Source organism: Gigantopelta aegis, chromosome 4 (assembly GCF_016097555.1).
Source record: "Gigantopelta aegis isolate Gae_Host chromosome 4, Gae_host_genome, whole genome shotgun sequence".
NCBI lineage: Eukaryota > Metazoa > Mollusca > Gastropoda > Neomphalida > Peltospiridae > Gigantopelta > Gigantopelta aegis.
In genome coordinates, this window is record NC_054702.1 from 115296519 (window position 1) to 115314018 (window position 17500).

Genomic DNA, 17500 nt, shown 5'->3' on the forward strand with positions numbered 1-17500 from the left:
TGGTGAAGTGGCAAAGGGTATTAAAGAACACTTTGATGAACTCTTTGAAGTATTAGTGTTTGTGTAGTAAACGGGAGAATACTTTAGTTTGGAAGTCTTAAACGGATACATTGTTATATCGATCACTAACCGCGGAGATCAGTGTTCGCACCGTACAACGCCATTTTCATCAAAGTGTGACAAACAGTTAGTTCATCCACTGTCCTTTATTGAGAGAGAGAGAGAGAGAGAGAGAGAGAGAGAGAGAGAGAGAGAGAGAGAGAGAGAGAGAGAGAGAGAGAGAGAGAGAGAGAGAGAGAGAGAGACGCCATGACAATTAATAATTTGCATCACTAAACACAAATTTTCAAATCCCGATCTGAATAGCAGCCTAACAGAAACACACTTTTAAGAAAGAAGAAAACAAAAAATCGAACAACGTGAAACCCACAGAAACCAACGCCACATACCGTGATAATCACCCCTACCCCACAGAAAACACTCAAAGTACTATGCAGTGGACATCGTTTGCTTTGTTAAGACATACTATTAAATCTCTGTCCTTAAGGTGATAAGCGTATTAGACGCGGATGTGTGACACGGGGTCAGCAGCCCTTCCATCTCCAGTATGAACGTTCGCTTAAACTGAGCTGATTTCAAAACGTTTCACTGTGTGCTTCCATCATTATAATCACACTGTTAGTTGTACATAGTCCGTGTAAACATTCGCAGTGATTCGTTTGGAACACTTTAGTAGTAATGCAAATATGAATAAACGTTAATATACAAATTCGGGAAGTTTAATTTACTTCGGGCAAAAATTATAATCCCCTCCCTCAAAAAGAGAAAAAAAAGAAAGAAAAAAAGGAAGCCATACGCCAATGCATATTGTCTGCGGAATCTGACATCAGAGGTGATGCCTGGGATGAGATTGATACCTGAATCGTCAGTGGATATGGACATGCAACATCCCACAGACAGGATAGTACATACCACAGCCTTCGATATACAAGTGATGGTGCCCTGGCTGACCAATAAGGAAACCCTGTCATCATGTTCGCATTCACTGTATATATACCTTATTTACTGGTGGTCGTTCATCCTATCATTGCTCAGTCCAAAATAACTCGCTTTTGTGAGTGCAACAATATTAAGGTGTTTGCCTAACATCTTTTATGCTTTAATTATGCACTGTCTACAAGCTTGCACTGACTTATATCATTTAAATTTTGGTGCCACTCCTTTTCAGCCTGTAATATACTAGTAAACTATTTTGTTCAACAAATGCTGAAGTGACCTTTTTTATTTATTTACCCCTAGTTTTCCATAATAGGAATGTTAAATAGCTCAATCAGATCATCTTTTAACTTATTATTATTTTGTTTTTAAATGTTATGATGATGTGTAAAGATGAACATCTGATACAGGTCAGGAGCAGTAGCATATAACCTGGAACAAATTAGTAGAAAGCTGAAGTTTTCAGTAAAGCTCCAGAAAGTCATACCTGTACCAACATCACAAAGCTCTGCAAATTCTACCCTGTGGCATTTTTTACAATTCAAGATGGCCGCCATTACCATCAGCAATAAATGGGAAAACGTCATACGCATCATAACTGCTCAACCACAGGCTTCAGAACAATGATTTTGATGTTCACATTTTAATATTTTAATGTACTATTAAAACAGTGTCGAAGACACTGACCATTTTAAAACGTCCGTATCGCGGCAACACTCACGGCGCACCTGTCTCCACGGCGATTGATTTCATCCCGACAAAAACACCTATAATTAGGCTTCGGTGAACACAAGAAAACAAACAGTAAACACCACAACCCATGGTCGTTTAGATACGAGACCGCAAAACGATATCAGGAGATACAATCTTTAGTGGGAGGGGTGGGGGCGTTAGTCAAATTTTAATCTTTATCTATATAGTGAAAAGTTAAAGTTTGTTTTCTTTAACGACACCACTTGAGCACATTGATTAATTAATCATCGGCTATTGGATGTCAAACGTTTTATAATTCTGACTCGTAGTCATCAGAGGAAACCCGCTACATTTTTTTCTAATGCAGCAAGAGATCTTTTATATGCATTTTTCCATAGACAGAAAAGCACATACCACGGCCTTTGACCAGTTGTGGTGCACTGGTTGGAACGAAAAAAAACAATCAGCTAAATGGATCCACAGAGGTGGTTTGATCCATCGACGCAAGCACCACAAGCGAGCACTCAACCGACTGAGCAAAATCCCGCTCCTTATATAGAGTAGAATAGAAAACTTCAAATAGGGAAAGGCTGTGCACCCTACCTCCCCTCACCGTTTCCTACGGACCTGAAAAAGTAACAAATAAAAATTAGACAAGAACACACCCGCTACATTTTCCAATGAGTAACAAGGGATATTTTATATGCACCATCCTATAGGCAGAACAACACATACCATGGCCTTTGATATACCAGTGATGGTGCACTGGCTGGAACAAGAAATAGCCCAATAGGCCAACTGATGGAGATCGATCCTAGACCGACGACGCCTATGTCCAGAAAGACGTTAGAATACCGAAAAGCGCTTGGTTCACTGTCTTTGATTATTTACTAGTTAAGTATTTCCGATGACACCTCCCCCTCCCTATCTGTTACGGTGTTGATAAACCATCAAACTGTTTTCGGAAAAAAGTTGAGAAAATACTAAAATCCTACAAAAAAGCACTTGAAACGCATTCACCTGACCCAGAAATAAGATATGACTATAAAATATCATAATTTTAAATCATTATTATTTTACAAAATCACTGCTATACAAAGTAAAACCTTCTGGGAGAATTGCCCATATATGGTAAACAACGACGAATGGCGCCGTGTGCTGGCACTGATAGCCACTCGAGAATATGTGGACGATGTATGTATCATTACACAGATGCACACTACAGCTTATTGGGACCATCTTAAACATGGAACTAAACGGTAATAAAGTGCGCAGAAATCGAACTTTGTGAGCATTGTAATATATTTCTTGTAATCGATGGAAAAGATTTAAACTAAGAAGAATAAATTCGAAGTTCATTTTAGTGGCAATAACGCGTGTTCTCCCGGTTCAGATATATATGGAATTTTATTTTCTATTGTTTCCAGTAATTTTATTTAAGTAACAAAGAGAGGTTTTTAAAAACAATGACTGAAATGCAATGCCGGTTATATTCCTTGTCTGCCCTATAGCGTACTGGTACAAATCAATGTTCGTAGCTAAGTAAACTGTATTGGGTGCATCAGTAAATAAAACATTTCTGTCTTTGTTTTCTTTTCTTTGAAATGTCGCAATCATACAATGAATACTATTTGACCACACTGATACAAAGGTAAAGTAAAATATGGATAATAACAGTACACTGTGACATGTTTAACACGACTTATGGCAGATTAAAAATCGCAGACGTCTGAAATACCATTTTGACCACTATTTATTTATTTATTTATTATTTTAAATCATGCAGAAGATACCGATCTATGGGTAGGCCGGTCCGGATAAGATCGAGAAGCGGGGAAAAAGGGCTTTTTCCCACCCCTGATATATATATAGCACCCCTGATATATATATACCAGTATATATACCAGATATATATATACCTTTTTTCCCCGGGTCTGGGACGGATTCTCGATCTCGATATTTTTTCTTTTTTTTAAAAATTATTTAGGAACATTTCATAATTGGTTATTTATTAAATTTGATAACTTGATCTAAAAAATGTAATTATCCCAAACGGGAATTGGTAAATAATAAAATATATTAAAACTGGATATGAAAAAAAAATGTTTCTTAAATTGCCATCAAAACACAATTGTAATATAGCGGTGAAGGAACAGCCAAGGTCAACGATCTGCACTGAATTGGAACTAGCCTAATCGATATGAAATACACGGAAACTAACAACAGAATGGCACCCTGGCTGTTCCCACAGTTGCATTCACCCCAATATCCAGTGGGAGGTGAAACCTAGATGCAATTTGATGATAACTTGTTAAGATTAAAAACAAATTGTATTAAAATGTGTTATAACAAATGTTATCCGAGTTGATATAGATTGACAGTGTATTAATGTTTCAGTATTATTCATAATTAGGCCTTCATCAGGAACCAGTAATTAACTTATAGCTATATATTAAACAATTCTAAAAGACGTATAAAACACATTGTTAAGTTTTAAACCTGTACAAATTTTCATAACATTAAAAAAACCCTCCAAAACAAACAAACGCAGATAAATAAAATTCTTAACAAATTACGTGTACCATCAAATGGTAGCGATTAAATCTTCTTTTTTTAATATACAGATGACATTAGTTGTTCCAACAATTGCCCTCATCCCTGTTATGTCTCCAAAAAAAGTTTTTAGAAAAAATAATATGAGAGCTAATATGGGTTCGAAACTTAATTATATGTTTTTATACGAGTTTGATGATTATTTATTATAGTTACATGCCGATACAATCAGTTCCCTTTCGACGAAAACAGACCTAGCGTTCAGTTTAGAGTTACTTCCCTTACTCCGGTTTGACGACTCATCAAAACTGAGTAGAGGCGAAAAGCGCTAATACAACACTTATTTAAAATAATTCCCATCTGTAAATACTCTTTTCTTATAAATGTTTTCATTGGTCCAAATTAATAATAATAATAATAATAATAATAATAAATGTTTGCATTGGTAAAAAATATTATGTGACTTAGAAAACCGATGTTCATAACTGCATGAATCTGAATTCTGCACTACTTTCGGCAATGCTTAAAAAAGAAAAACAATTTTTTTTTTTAAATTACGATGAATAAATATTAAAATGTTTTATTTTTTTAACTTTGTAAATAACTCTCAAACAGTGAAATAGAAGGACGGTATTTGAGCTGTATCTTTAGGCTCTACAGGCTGGTAGGTACTGGGTTCGGATCCCAGTCGAGGCATGGAATTTTTAATCCAGATTCCGACTCCAAACCCTGAGTGAGTGCTCCGCAAGGCTCAATGGGTAGGTGTAAACCACTTGCACCGACCAGTGATCCATAACTGGTTCAACAAAGGCCATGGTTTGTGCTATCCTGCCTGTGAGAAACGCAAATAAAAGATCCCTTGCTGCCTGTCGTAAAATAGTAGCTTATGTGGCGACAGCGAGTTTCTTCAAAAAAACAAACAGTGTCAGAATGACCATATGTTTGACGTCCAATAGCCGATGATAAGATAAAAAAAAATCAATGTGCTCTAGTGGCGTCGTTAAATAAAACAAACTTTACTGTATCTTTAGGGAGTAGCCTACAAATGCTTGTTTATATGTCAGTTGTTCATAATGAAGTAGCAAATGTTATTTATTGTTTAACATTGTTTGTTTGTTGAATTAACAAATGTTATTTATTGTTTAAAATTGTTTGTTTGTTGAATTAACAAATGTTATTTATTGTTTAAAATTGTTTATTTGTTGAATTAGCTAGCAAATGTTATTTATTGTTTAAAATTGTCTGTTTGTTGAATTAGCTAGCAAATGATATTTATTGTGTAAAATTGTTCGTTTGTTGAATAGACTTCTTTCTCATTCCACTGCGCATGTGCCCGTTGCGGAGTTACTCGAGGACGCAAACCGCGAGATCTCGCGAGATCTCGCCAAAATAGACCTATCTGCAAACTGGGGGGCAAAAGCAATGGGAGGCCACGACCATTGTTCAATTATTAACTGTTCCAATCGCATATGTCCGGGATATTCGTTATCCTTCCATCTATATCCAGCCAATGGATATCGGAAACGTTTGTGGGTAATCGTTTCACGTAGAAAACGATTTTAATGTTACTCTAAGTACGAGGGTTTGTTCGGCACATTTTGTAGGAGGGAAGCCAGTGAACGCATAAGGGACCAAAACCTTACCGGTTCTGTACAGGACGTTCCTACACAGGGCGGTCTAGTATACTTAGATATGGTGGAAAACACATTAACAGTAAAGAAAATAAATATATATTTTGTATATAAAGAAAATATATGTATATTTCGGATTATACTCAATAAAATATATAACGTGTGCGTGTGTAAATATATAAAAAAATATATGTAGTCAGGAACGTTCCGATACAGGGCGGTCTAGTATTCTCTACTTAGATATGGTAGTAAACAGTAAATAAAATAAAAAAAATATATATTTTGTATATACAGAAAATATATGTATATTTCGGACAATACTCAATAGAATATATATATATATATATATATATATATATAATATATATATATATATATATATATATATATATATATATATATATATATATATATATATATATATATATATATATATATGAACTTTTAATGTTATTATTACTCAGTATGTTTCAAATTTAATTATAAGTATTGTCTGTTATTACTTTTACGTTCATCTAGGTATGAACAAAAAAATCATCCGCAAACTTATGTGAGAACGGCTTTGCCGATTCACACAGTTTACGGATGATTTATTTTGTTCATACCCCGATGAACGTAAAATAAATAACAGACACTCCTTAAATAATAATAATAATAATGATATATAAATATATTATATAGAGTGATGACGACTCTGTACAGGACGTTCCTACACAGGTCCGTCTAGTATTTTATATACTTAGATATGGTGGAAAACACATTAATAGTAAAGAAAATAAATATATTTTGTATAATACTCAATGCGTTCGTGTTGACACTGTATAAAAACGTGTGTATGGGTAAACAGAACGGCACCTACCTTCAACCTCCCCCCCCCCCCCCCCCCCCCCCTCAAATCCCCCTTTTTAAATTCCCACTTTATGGATATACATGTAACAGCATAAAATCTCTTCTTTTTTTTTACTTTTTCCAATTAGACAGACACTAAGAAAAATGCAACAAAACACCTTCTGATATATATATATATATATATATATACACAGTGGACTGTCTAAATCGGACTCACTTCGTACCGTCGAAATAGTCCGGTTTACATAGAGGACCGGTTTAGACAGAGTTCATCCAGAGTTATGGTTCTTTAATTATCGACAACTCGCGATCAACAATGACATTTGAACCCATGGATGGTTGGGAAACACAGTCATACAAGCCAGACTTGCAATCGATTATTTCACAGACATAAAATAATATACCTAAAGGGACTTCCTGAATTTTCTGCAATTTCTAAGATGTTATCCACTAACAGAGACTTTTTAACGATTGTAATTACATATCAAATATATTTTTCTGTATAAAATATTAGTGGCTGCACATTAGACGTGTTTCTGGTCGTTCTGATATTTGTACTAGGTTAATTTCGTTTTATTTCCTAAAACATTATTTATTCGTACGGACGAAATTATTTGAATACAAAATCCAGACCTAACGGCCTACCGCAATGAGAGTAAACTTCACACGAGTGTGATTACATTTTGTATTTGATCTTGCGACGGCGTCCTAATTACTCGGCAAGTGACGATCATTGTCCAACTAATTAAGCAGCCCGTCGGTCAGTCAAATCCTAATCCGGTGTAGACAGATAATTAATGTATGAACGGTTCTTTCGTTCTTGATTTTTGATCCGGAGTCCGGAGTAGACAGAATACGGAGTAAGCAGAGATTTATACCTAAGAGATAAACGGTAGCTGGACGGGGCTGTAGAAATGGACCGGTTTACGCAGAGATCCGGATTACACAGAATCCGGTTTAGACAGAGTCCACTGTATATATATATATATATATATATATACAGTCAAACCTGTCCTAGCGGCCACCTGTACTCAGCGGTCACCTGCCTTAAGCGGCCACTTTTTTCCTCCCAAACTATTTATAATGTAAATGCACCTGTAATAAGCAGTCACCTGTCTAACGCGGCCAGCTGCCACCTAAATCGGATCCCAAATCGCTAAATACCTGCATTAAGCGGCCACAGTAAAGTTTTACTCTTATATAAAAGGGATATTTTAACAACAGCGATAAGGTGCAGCAAATAACCGATCTTCACACCTTCAGGAATACTAGTACCCATTCATTCCCGACATCTCCACTGTGTATCAATTAAGGAAGTATGAATCTGACATGCATCTAATTGCCTCTGGGCAGGCTACGCTTGACATTTGTAGATTCACTTACTATGACAATACATCGCATGAAGTCGGAATTAAATAATTAAATGGAAAATTAAAACAAACTTGTGGAGAACGGTTAATTTAATATATTCTATTTGCATTATTTTTGAAGGAGACAAGATGTCAAAAGTTGATTTATAGTCAACTATGAAGCATACATCCGTTAATTAGCAGTACAGACGGTAAAACAAGAAACAACAACAAATGTTTTAAAGACTATATATGTGGCAACCTGTACTCAGCGGCCACCTGTCATAAGCGCCACGTTTATCTACTCCCTTGTGTGGCCGCTTAAGACAGGTTTGACTGTGTGTGTGTATATATATATATATATATATATATATATATATATATATATATATATCTCTCTCTCTCTCTCTCTCTCTCTCTCTCTCTCTCTCTCTCTCTCTCTCTCTCTCTCTCTCTCTCTCTCTCTCTCTCTCTCTCTCTCTCTCTCTCAAATATATATATATATATATCGATCGATGCCATAACCTATCGATGCCATAACCTATCGATGCCATAACCTATGGAATCTGTCAAATGTTTTGTTTATACTTCTTACGAGATAGTCTTTTAATCTGACGTTATCAAAACCCTCGGGTACGAGTCGCAGAGACTTTGTCCAAGTTGTTGCACTGCTTTTTAATTTGAACCATTCCGCTGTAAATTTCAGCGGATCGTTTTCTACGGCCATTATACCATCTAATTCGAAATATGTACATGTTAGTAGCCAAAGTTTAAAGTCTCCTACAAAGCTACTCAAGTCACTCATAAGAACATGTCTGTCACGCCCCCAATTTGTAAATAGACTAGTTTCAGTCTATTTTGTCAAGGGACGTTACTCTTCGCGCGCATGCGCAATAGGAATGCGAATTCCTCTATTAGCAAATGTTATTCATTGTGTAACACTGTCAGTTGAATTAGCAAATGTTATTCATTGTGTAACATTGTCAGTTGAATTAGTAAATGTTATTCATTGTGTAACACTGTCAGTTGAATAAGTAAATGTTATTCATTGTGTAATATTGTCAGTTGAATTAGTAAATGTTATTCATTGTGTAACACTGTTAGTTGAATAAGTAAATGTTATTCATTGTGTAACACTGTCAGTTGAATAAGTAAATGTTATGTTATTTATTGTGTAACACTGTCAGTTGAATAAGTAAATGTTATTCATTGTGTAACACTGTCAGTTAAATAAGTAAATGTTATTCATTGTGTAATATTGTCAGTTGAATTAGTAAATGTTATTCATTGTGTAACACTGTTTGGTGGAGATGGATTCCGACTCCTCTAGGATGAGTTTAATGACTTAACTGGGACGTATAAGACCAATAACCTACTATCCTGGACAAAGATGTATGTGCCCAGGACAACATGCATGGACTGTAAATGAATATAAGCTTGATAATTAAGTTTAAATTAATCATATAAACTCATCCAATCCTAATAAAATCGCAAGGCCAGTGACCATTTCTGCCAGTTCTGTACGACTTAAATTTCAAATATCGTGGTATGTGCTATCTTGTCTAAAAGGCATATGATAGATTCCTTGCTGATAATGCTACATAGTAGCCGGTATAGCAGCATTGGATTCTTCTATTTCGACCCAGTTAAGAGTGTTGCGTGGTCTGAACTGGGGGGGGGGGGGGGGGGGGGGGGGGGGGGGGGGGTCGAATATGAACATAGCAATTGTGTAGTGTACGTACTGAAAATTATTTAGAATTACGTCACGTATGAATAACTGTTTTATTTTAGACTGTACTATTTATTATGTTGGAAGGCAACAACTATTCGATAATTTAAACTCCTTTTCCGACTTTTCTACAATTTACAATTTATATACATTATGTCATACAATAATGGTGACACTAAAATTCTTAAACATGTATTAACATTTGTTGTCAGCTGTATGTCAAACCGTAAAGTTCTTGTTCCGGATACCAAAGGGGCAATAATTTAATTTAATTATTTTCAATTATTTTGATAATTTAATTTTATAATATACTTTATTGTTGTAATATTAAAGACATTTTATTCCTATAAATAGAATACAAATTTTATGTCTCCGTCTGGCCTCTACATTTATATTGTTATTATTATTAATTGTAGTTATTGCTGTTATGTAAGTCATATCTGTTTGCTGATACCAGATTGTTTAGTATTGGGCAATCAATAAATTGAACTGAAATTTAATTGATACCATCCTTGTATTAAAATAAAGTTCAAATTTGCAACGTTTTGTGCACAATTAACTGCGGTAGTATAGCAGGAAACTATTCACGTTAAATACAATTTAATTGGCAAATATCACACAGTCGCATATGTCCTTGGTTTTCAGAGCTACCTGGGTAGATTAAGTAATAAAAGTAGTGAATTCCCACTTAGTCCTTTTAGCGAGCTCCTTCCTGTGTTGAAAAGTCGTACAACTTAACCGAAGAATAGTTTTATATGGTTTTAATGATGGAACTCAAAACGTTATCAAGGTTGGATATTTTAATGATGGAACTCAAAACGTTATCAAGGTTGGATATTTTAATGATGGAACTCAAAACGTTATCAAGGTTGGATATTTTAATGCTAATGTTCTAGAACGCAATAACATGTAATTGATTATTCGTGTAGACGTTTTCGACTGTCTCAACAGGTAGAAAAGTCAACTAGAATTACAAAAAAAAAAAAAAAAATCAGGCAAAAGTAAGCCATGAAAAATATGAAACAACTTAAACTATTTTGCAGTTATCATTTGCCAATATTTGTCAATTTAAATCAAAGGAAAATAGTTACCAAATTTAGGATTATTCTAATGCCAACATTTGGGGTATAACAGACACACTGATGGGAGGGAATAACTGCTCCCCTAACCTATCTTATAGAGAGCCATTTAAGATTTTTACCATATTGAAACCATATAACTTCACATGCTCAGTGGAGCTAAAAAAAACCTTGAACTAGTTTCAAGGGAATGGTGGGGAGCGAGAGGGGTACACGACGAGATGTGGTGTAACTTTGTTGTTTAATTGAGACGCTTTCTAGACATGATTGTTTCTGTACTTCAGTTGATAATGTTCCACATCTGGTTATAAGTGCAGTAAACCGATGTACCCCTTCCAAAGACGTTGTAACACATTATATACGTGATTGTATCGTTATGTCCGTGCTGCTGACGTGTACAGGTGCGTGTGTGTGTAGGTATGTGCAGCAATGAGGTCCCGGGCACCATCGTGAAGTACCGCGTGCCCGGGTTATCACTTCATTATCTGCAGACGTCACAAAACGTTGGCGGTCGCGCGCACGTTATCTTCTGCTTGAAAACATTTTCTTTTGATCCCGGCGATCGCCCCGATAAGCCGGTTGTTCACGCTCGTGCCTCAATTTTCAATTTAATGGCGATTTTACGGGATTAATTTTTGACTGCACGACTCGTCTTTTACCTGCAGCGAAGCAAATTGACTGTTTTACAAAGAGAGAAGCGCGTCTGTGACACACTTATTGTGAGACAGAAAAAAACACGACTTTGTGAAGAATAATTCGACTATACGTGGTCAGTGATGGGGACCAGTCGTTGCCCTATGCGGGCCACATTCCTCGTGATGGGCCCAGCGATACAGCTCCAATTATTATCTATTACACCTGATTATAGGACATCAGACGACGAGAGCTTCCCTTTGAGAAGGTGCAAAAAGCGAACATTTCTCTTTGTTCCTAATTGTCAGTTCTTGTTCATTAAACTTGTGGAGAGCAATAGCACCTAAAAAACCAACGGAAGACTGGTGTCAGCCTGAGTTAAAGGAAAAGGTCCATACGCCTGTCTTTGTTCACTATCTCTGCGCGCTATGTCGGATAAAGTTGGGTTTCAAAAAGAAAAGAAAAAAAATCATAAAAGGTGTGCTATTGTTTTCCTACACACCTATTAACTTCAACTAGGATGTACTTTTAGTGAGCACATTTTAAACTCTTTAAAACGAAATATCTATACTATCCATTTATGTGCTTAGTTGAGATTTTCAAGTTTGAGGCGAGTCCTTGAAGATGTGTGCAGATTTCGATGGGGTGAGAGTGGGGTCAGCTTCAGTCGCAAATGTAGGGCTTTAACGAGAGAAATAGGTAGAAGACTTATTGTAGTGATTGCAATTGTAACACAACCAGTTACATCGTAGAGACAGTAATACCTAATACTCACCGTGATGAGTTATACACACTCATGACCACGTTCATTCCTTTACACTACTTATATTGCATTGCAAAATAATAATCAACGTTATCAAATTTTACAAGCTACGAAATACACTTCTTGGAATCAAAATCTTCAATTTGTTTTGCGATTTATGTTATTAAAAAGAAGCTAGGTGTGGTCAGTTTTCTTAGCATCCAAAACATTTTTGACGATTTATTTGTTATTAACAAGAAGGTTGGTGTGGTCAGCACCTCCCCCTCCACCTTGTCCGGTCCATAGGAGTCTGTTCCAAAGAACATGAATTATGATTTGTGGTTATGTCTCTGGTTTAGTATGACTGACACTACATCGTATTTCTTTTCTGGTGAACAATAGAATCGCTAAACACATTAGTGTTATTGAATCAGACAGTGAATATGTTTTATGGCTCCAAATAGGGAAAAGCATACTAGGTATTGATAGTCCTGTTTTATTAGGTGTCATATATCTACCACCCGAAGACTCCAAATACTTTAATACCTATATGATGAATATCTCTCAGAAGTCACCACCCTTACTAATCAATTTACATATATCTGTATGACCGGCGACTTTAATGGTCGAACAAACACAAAACCCGATTTTATCCAAGCAGATAGTGATATTATCGATTTCTTCGATTTTGATGGTGAAACAACCTCCTTTTTTGAAGAATGTAAAAGACTTTCTACTTTTGGTGTAAATATCAATAAATCTAATCAAGATGTCAAACCTGTAAATAGAAATGGCGAAAGACTGCTTGATTTGTGCTGTAGCCACAATTTATTTATTGTAAATGGTAGATTTGGTGCTGATGCCAATATTGGCAAAACTACTTGTAAAGATATATCTGTTGTTGATTACACTATTGTCTCCGCAGAAGTTTTTAGTGTTATGCAAATTTTTAAAATCGCCGATTTTAACCCAATTTTATCTGACATACATTGTGCTGTTGAATTCTCTTTTGTTGCAAAACCCATTGATTGAACAATTCATGAATGTCGTAAATGGAATGCTGAAAAGAAAGATGAATTTGTTTGCAATATTAACATAAACTTGGTGAATGACCTCATGTATACTATGAATAATCTCCCTTCATCACAACGGAAAACTGTAAACTGTTATGTGACGCACTTTGTAACATTTTTAAAGACAGTTCAAGGAAGACGTTCGGGGAATCAACAAAGGTGCAAGTAAGAATCGCAAGGGAGATAAAACCTGGTTTGGAACGGACTGCAAACGAGCTAGATATATTTTTCACAAAACACGAAAAAAATATAATGTCACACAATTGTTGGAACATAAAGTTGAAATGGTTATAGCTAGTAAAGAGTATCGCAGAACTGTAAATAAGTATGTAAATAAGCACAAAAAATCTTTCCAGAATAAACTGCGTCAAATGCAGAGTAAACAACCAAAAGATTTTTGGAAATTAGTAAACGGTTTGAGTAAGAAGAAAATACCGAGTGATATTAATCTAAACATTTTATATGAATATTTCAAAACTGTTAATACTACTGTGTGTAATGAAACATATGACTTCCTAAATACTGATAATGATATACTCGATGTTGCTATAACCGAGGAGGAAATCCTTTGTGCTGTAAGATGATTGAAAAATGGTAAAGCATCTGGTGAGGACAAAATTATAAATGAACACATAAAAACTACTGTTGATATATTACTACCTTTTTATGTTACTATGTTTAATAAGATTTTTGATACAGGAATAATTCCTGACACATGGTTGAATGGTGTTATACTACCTATATATAAAAACAAAGGCGATCCCTCATTACCCGATAATTATCGACCCATTACTATACTCAGTTGTCTGGGTAAGTTATTTACGTCAGTTTTAAATAACCGCTTAACTAAGTTTGTTGAAAGTAATAATTTGCTTTCTGAAAAGCAGGCCGGTTTCAGGAAAGGCTACTGTGTGACTGATCATTTATTTACCTTGCACTGTTATTGATTATTTAAGATATCGTAAGAAAAAACTATACTGTACATTTATTGACTTCAGTAAAGCCTTTGATCAAGTCTGGAGATCTGGACTGTGGTCTAAAGTTATAAACCTAGGCATATCTGGTAAACGTTTTACTGTTATATTTAACATGTATCAAAATATTAAATCCTGTGTAAAGTTTGATGGACATATATCAGAGTCGTTTTATTGCCAATCTGGAGTACGACAAGGAGAAAATTTGTCTCCGCTTTTATTTGCTATATTCATTAATGATTTAGAAAGTTGTATGAATACTGGACAGTGCAATGGTATTAACATTGATGACAACGCTCTAACAGATTTTCTCAAAATACGTATTCTCCTTTATGCTGATGATACTGTAATATTTGCTGAAAATATTAATGATATGCAAACGTCCTTAAATGTATTTCGTGAGTATTGTATTAGATGGAAACTAACTGTAAATATGGCAAAGACAAAAGTTGTTGTTTTTGGATCTAAAGGTCATAGACACCCAGTTTTTAATCTATTTGATAACATACTAGAAGTAAATGATTGTTATAAGCACCTAGGGTTGTGTTTTTCAAAGAACTGTACATACTCACTAACAAAGAAATGTATTAAAGAACAAGCCACCAAAGCTATGTTTTTACTTAAATCTCGAATAAGTAACCTCAACTTACCAATTGACTGTCAGCTTAAACTTTTCGACCAGGCTATTTTACCTATTTTACTTTATGGCTGTGAGATATGGGGTTTAGAAAATTGTTCTATTGTTGAAAGTGTACATATACGATTTTTGCGAAGTATTCTTGGTGTAAAACGTAGCACACCACTATAGTATATGATTTATGGTGAGCTTGGAAGGTTCCCACTTGTTGTTTATGTGAAAAGTAGAATGATTAGCTATTGGTGTAGGATGTTAAATAGTGATAACAAAAATAAGCTATCCTTTAGAATATACAATACCCTTTTATCTGATTATGTTTATGGAATACATGCATATAAATGGTTTAATTTTGTAGAAAATATTTTTAATGAAACTGGATTTACGTACGTATGGTTATCTCAAAATGTTGTTAATTATGGAAACGTTAGCGATATTATTCTTGAGAGACTTAAAGACCAGTACTTGCAGTTATGGAGAGACAACATTTACCATTCTAGCAAAGGTACTGACTATAGGATCTTTAAAGAAATAATAAATTTGGAACCATATTTATTACTTTTAAATACAAAACATAGGTCAACTTTCACTATTTATCGCACTGCCAATCACAGGCTCCCAGTAGAAGTTGGTAGATGGGAAAATATTCCCAGGTGTGAACGGAAATGTTGTTTATGTCACGATGATGTTGTTGGTGATGAATATCACTTTCTGTTTGAATGCTATTTTTTCCGAAATGAAAGATGGAAGTACATACCAAAATATTACTATATAAAACCAAATGCAATTAAATATCATGATCTATTCTGTAGCACGAATATTACTTTATTAAATAATATTTGTAAATGTTTAGATAACATTATGAGAACATGTATGCCCCCACGTTAATCTTGTATTATTATATTACATATGTAAAACCGCTGTATTATTATATTGCACATACTGTAACTATGTGCTCATGTATCACTTGTTATGTGATCTGAGTGTAAATAAAGATGTGTTCTGTTCTGTTCATCATTTCAGAAACTAATAACAGTTCATTGATCAGAAAGAAAAGACGCACGAATAACGCCATTCCGTGAGAAGCCGTTTGATTGGTTAGAGCGTCGACGGTGATGGTCGATCCGAACACGAGACCTTGTGTCAACAAAGAGACGAAACTGACACCAAACACGTGGCTTGGCACGTGACCAAAATATCTCCACGAAGTAGGAGCTGCATGATTGGATGCAACACCAACATTTAAATTTCACTTGTAGATGAAATTTATGTAAATACTTGTACCCATCAGTTATAGACGTGCCACACGATACAGAAGATGTTCAATTATAAATTATTCATGAGCTGTCAGCACAAGGTATAGGCACCAACAATTATATTTTCATTAAAGTCAAAATAAATACGATGCTAAAGAAGTATAATTTACTTCATACAACGATTCTATGGCTTATAGAACAAAATTATAAATGTGTTTAAATTATCTTGATTCCAAAATATTATATCTAAATAGGTGAGTTCTTTTCGACGTCGATTCACTCAGCCTACATCGGTGGAATTGTCATTTGTAGTTGAATTCATCCTCCTTTCTGTATTCATTTTGTCGTTTTACAAACCTGTCCGCAGGAAATTGTTTCTATTTGTGGACTTCAACTTCTCAATTTATACCATGTTTGATGCTAATATTTTCTTTTATATTTAAATACGTTTGTTTGAATTTTAAAAATGTGTTTTTGATATATAAAGATAAAGATAGAAGATGAACATTCATACAAACATAAGAGTAAGGATGTCCACCCGAATTATATTAACAAACTACATATGAAATAGAACAGCTGTAAGTTTTATCATTATTATACTCATCTTGGTATGGTAATAGCGAAAATTACTCATACAAAGGTAATACGGATGATTTTTGGTACTAATATAATAAGGCATGCTATTATTATCGATGGGTAATAGTGAATGTTAGCATAGTAACTGTATTGTGACACAGCGCGCAAGCGAAAGAAACCAGTGACAGATTGCGAGTGAACAAACTAGACACTTTTTTAGATCTTGTAAAATATATTGTCCATATTATATAAAAATAAATTAATATGTTTTACGACACTGCAGCACATTTTAAAATGCGCCTGTTTGAAGGCTGTTTTACTGCTGGTGTGATTACAATTTAATGAAAAGGGCTTTATGAATTTGTTAAAATCCGAAACGTTGTTATCAAGTTACCATCCTGTGATTGGTTAAATTACTGATATTTCAATTAAACCTCGATATCCCGTGTTTTGATTGTATGTTATATTTTTAATATATATTTTTTTAATATCGTAGCTATCAGCCCCTATCTATGATAAGTGCGAGCTGCATGAATACGAAACCCGCTGTATTGTAAGTTGCACCACAGCCATAAATCTAAGATGGGATCACTCTACAAACGTGAAGGTAAAGAAAGAGATAATTTGCATACAGGTGTGTGGTGCATCTCTCGTTGAAAGACATTAAAATAGCTATAGAGCGCGGAGGAGAGAGGGAGCCGAGAGACGGCACAATACACCGGCTGATCCTGGT